Here is a 5288-nt window from a genome sequence, read left to right on the forward strand (position 1 = left end):
AAAATTACCGCGTATTCAAGATATGCTTACAAATACAATAGCTGTGCCGGAGTCTCTCTCTGGGTCTGAACCTGGAAATGGTCAGAGCAATGTAACTGGCTATATTCGAGCCAACGATTCTGTGTACAGCGGCTGCATGGGCGCCGGCGGCTAGCAAGTTACTGTTTCGCAGGCAGTTATAGCCTGTCCAGCGGATCTTCTCTCAGAATATCGCGAGACCCACAGGATGGCGTCGCTGTACTCGACCGTTATCCTTGCCGGGCTGCTTCTTCTGGACCTTCAGTCCTACGAAGCCGCCTTGTTATTTGAAATAAAACGTGGTTTCTCTTGGCAAGTGATAAGCCACCGAGACCTGGAGTTACTGGTCCCCGATCACCTGCCCGTTACTGAGTTCTCCTGCCTGGGTAAGGTGCGGAAAAGATTCAACTTGCCTCCGCTTTTATCAATGCGGCGATTTTCACCGACGGCAACCGAATTGAGAAAAAGGTGGTTGACATTCTGCGTCATTCAGGGCGCCGCAGAGCTGTACTGTAAGAAGCTCAAGTCGGACAACTTCTACACTGTGTACCAGGCAAACTTGCTGGCACTAGCGGAAGCGACAATATGCGCGATCATAAGGTCGGTCCCTGTCCGAGATCGTATTAAGATCGGACACCTTGCTTTATGAATTAAAAGAAAAGGCGGTGAAAGCATGAAAAAAGGGGAATAATGTGACATTATATAGAGTGAAGAGGCATTCGAGGACGGAGGGAGAAAAGAATGAATTATGATGTATACGGAATGGACGACGGCTTCGGTAACGAGGAAGTTTTTGCTAGACTGCCTAACCTAACGAAAGGTTGAGCTGGACACGGTTTTGATCTAAATATTCAAGGGGCATAAGGAATTCTCCGAGTACCTTCATCGGTTTAAGCTCAAAGAGAGTCCCTCGTGCACCTATGACCCGAGAGTGAACCACACCGTGGTGTACATAGTCACCGGCTGTCCTGTATTTGGCGCGGAACGCACGGATTGCCAGTTTCGGTTTCAGAAAAGGACAGAGGATAATAACATCGCCTCGCTTGTCAGTTGTACGAAACCGAATGAAAATTGTAATATGGAATTTTATAATATTTAAGGATAATAAAGTAATGTATATAAAATAGAACTTAAATAAATTTATAAATTGTCAAATAAAGATCAAAATAGAATGGAAGAGAATGAGAAGGACAACTGAAGAATGAATGAAAGAATTTAAGAAGACAAAAGAGGAGGGGAGAAATAGTTTAAAAAACCTGAAAATTTTAACCTGAAATTATTAACATTGTCCCTGCTTACACACGGCAGGGGAGCACAAGTGAAAAAAAAATTCAATAGCAAAATTTTTGCAAGAGTATTTTAAGTTCGGTAGAATAAAATAATAAACATTTTAATTTATAGGTAAATTATGTTATAAAATAATTTCATTGATTATTGTCAGGAAATGAAATAATACAATTAGTATTCATTTTACGTTTTGTTTGAAATATGTTTTACTTAATTTTATAAAATTAATCTGTTTAAAAGTATTCAGGTTATATGTAACTTAATTTACAGCAAAAGTAGATGATGTTAAATTGATGATGATGATGTTAAAATTCTAGTGCAAGAAGCATACGCGAAGATAATGTTATGGATAACTTTTATTCAGTAACAAAATATATTTGTATCATAATACAAAAACAACAATTTATTAAAATTCCTATTTAATGATAATTTATCAATTTCTTGTATCCTGCTTCAATTACCTTGTTTAATATTAATCTATATACGACGAACTTTTGTGTTGGTTGTATTAGTTTTTTTTTTTTTTTAATGTGGGAGCAAAAAGTCTCTAATCAACTAAAATTATAATCTATGTCTGTACGGTCATTCGTAAGTATATCGTCTCAAATTGTTACAGCAGCTAAAGAAATTGCAGCGCTAACAGAACTCGCCAGCTTTATTTAATAATACTGATATTTATATTTTCATGTCCATAAAATCAGAATTACAATGAAACCTACTACCCAACATAACACTATATACTATACATAGCTTATCTCGTAAAATGAAATTAATGTTTTGGTTATTACAAAATCTTAAGTGAAGCGTTTGGTCCGTTTAACGTAGACCACGACACATAATTTTTTAATAATATTTGCATTGATAACTTTATATACGTAAATCGGTAAACAATTAAAGCTAAAGTAAAAATACTTCAATCAAAAACTGTTGTTACTGTCTTTTGTTACTGTCGTCCTACGTTAAATACTTATAATAATATCCTCTGTATTCACAATAATATAGGTTACTTCGAAAAGAAACGGCGACCATCATTCTTTGTACTTGTATCAAGAACAAGAAAAAATAAGCTCGTAACACCAAGTTTTCGTTCACATTTAGTTGATTCATTCTTTTAGCGACAAGTTTTACTGACGGTAATAAAATCTGCGACAAAAATTTAAAGCTTATGTTAAGCCAAGATTGATCGATAAAGTATATTATTGTTTAAATGATAATACAGGAAATAAACATTCTAAGATTAAGTATGAAACTGCTTTTCACATGTTCAATAGACAATTCATAAAAGGAACAAATTGTAAAATTAAAAAGCGTAACTCAAAACGTAACTTTTGCCAAGTTCTCTGTGTCATCAACATTCCGAACCTGGCAGTAATCACTGTATAAATACATATTTAAACGTGCGTGACATGGTCTAAATATTTATTTCTTTGAAATAATTATTTGAAAATAAACTGTGAATCTTTTTTTTTATTTGTAGGTATTCATATCTTTAACCTAAGCAATTTAATTGCATTGTTCGTCGTGAGCGACGTTACGCAGCTACGGGCAATGATTCTTATCGCAGCACTTATTGAAAAGAGGGGTGAATTCCTATCACGCATAAATCAGGCCCGGTTGTATTTCTTTCGACCGCGGCCGCCGCCTTTTTATTGCCCACTTATTGGCCTATTACAAAGTAGTTATCATATATACAAGTCCCATATACTTCATTCCGTCAATAAAATGTGTGTTACGTATTCTTTTAAATCATCTGCTATATTTAATTACACAGGAAGTTATAATTAATAAATGTTAATTTATATATTATTAATATTATACAAAGATATAATTTTGCATGCGTATAATAAATGATATATTTACTATAAATAAATTGGAGTTGAATTGAATATAAGATCGATCATAACAAAATTAATCAATTTTAATTAATGTACTTTTACAAACATCAGTTATATAAAAATAATGATTTTAAAATCAATATTTATCATTTTCAGAGCTTACCGATTTTCTTTCTCTAATTATATGGACCTGAATGTAGAAGATGACAGTGGTTATACATTTCTTTCTATGTACGTATATCAAAAACACTAAAAGACTACTCCTAGCAATCTTTAAGGTGGTTTAGTTTATTGCTGCATTACAAACGAAATCTTCGTTTACCGCTTTAAAACTTCTACGGCCATAACCAATCGTTCTACATCTAGATTCTAAGGTGTATCGTCTTTAACCTAAGATGGCAAGAATAAACGTGTTGATGCAGATTGAAAATTGTTGTTCAAACTACATGTAGTCATTTATTTTACTAACATATTGCATTGAAGTGGAATCTAATTTGTTGTTAGCACGTATACTTGTTAACAACCAACTATGTCTTCGAATTTGAATCGAGGCGATGGGTACTGTAACTTCTTTTTAATTTTTTATAGTTTTCCGAATAAAATTTATATAAATATTTTTCCTTACTTACTCGTATATTTTCAAATTCTATGTCAGTTTCACTGTAAACTATATACTTCCAATTACTACAGATTTAATAATTAGCGAGTACTACCTTAGAAACTTATAATATTTTGTGAATCATTGTTTTTACTACAGTACAAGATAATCTGATAAAAACTTATTAAAATCTTGTTTGAATATTCCAAGTGACAAAATTCCTAATAAAACATAAACTGGCGATGCAGTTTCTTAGTTGAAGAGATAATATTGCGATTAACATACATATATGCAGGAGGAATCCCATTAAGTATCGATTGCTTGGAGCCATTTGTAAAAATACAATATCAAAATCTTAAATAAATTAAATTCTAAACACAATATTTAATCTTTTCCCTTTATTTGTGCTTCATGTTCATGTTCCATGTTATGGTAGGTTAGTTAATTGTAAAAGGAAAAGATAGCATCGGATTATAAAAGGTAAAATGAGACAATAATTTTTCCATTTGCAATATCTTACTCTCTCTCTCTCTTCTTAGGTTACCGCTTACTAAACATTTAGAATATAACTAAGATTTTCTTTACCTTGTACCAAATTTATTAACAATAATAAATTAAAAAATTATTAACAATATAAATCCTACTTCTTAAAAAATTGTTCTCATTAATACAGATAATATTATATACTCGTGCAACTGTAAGTAATATTAAACTTAAAATTCATTTTATTGTTTAATGACATATTCGCATCATTTATTGAAAGCCACTCAGTATTTTAATTATAAATAGAATTATCTGACTCCGACGGACACAACGTATGCCGTCTTGACAAGCTTTTAACATTTTCTATCAACTACTTATTTTAATAATTGAACGGAATTAGCAAAATTAAGTTAAAACTACTTCAATCGTCATCACGTCTACTGGAAGGCATAGCCCCCCCCCCCCACCAAGATCACCACGATGACAATCTCGCGCTCCCGCATCCAGCGACTTTTATTTATCAAATTATTCAATATAAATTAAAATTTCGTAAAATGGCATTTTGTATATGATAAATTTTATAGGTAACTGAAAATATGTAAATTTACAACACAAGTAAAGAGATAAAAATGTTTAAAACATTATTAGATTACGATAATTGATTGCTAGTAGCAATAGAATGAATAATGAGAGATGGAAATTAGTTTTTTGTCGATAAAGTTAAGTGACTGTAAATCTTTTTTGTGGGATTGTTTCCCAGTCGCACCTGAATGCATTTCCGCTGACGAACAGAGTGCAAATACTAGTCTACTTCAATATTTGTTTGACTTGCCCTGCTGTCAAAATTGCAATTAAAGATTTCGCAGGTGGGAATTTTTTTTAGGCAGCAAAGCTCAAAGGCGTCTTTGGAAGCATCAGTTCAGGCCGCTACTTACTACAGTGTCACCGAATTGAGAGACCGCCGAGCTCTTAGATCGCTTCGGTGAACCATCCATAGAGTGAATAGTCAATCAAAGTCTAGCCGATAGACTGACGTCTGGAGATGAGTTAATTCGGGCATGTCAATA

The sequence above is a fragment of the Battus philenor genome, unplaced genomic scaffold, assembly GCF_028537555.1.
Source record: "Battus philenor isolate CCGP_79_NKW_IND1 unplaced genomic scaffold, ilBatPhil1.0.hap1 SCAF_1, whole genome shotgun sequence".
In the NCBI taxonomy this organism is placed as follows: domain Eukaryota; kingdom Metazoa; phylum Arthropoda; class Insecta; order Lepidoptera; family Papilionidae; genus Battus; species Battus philenor.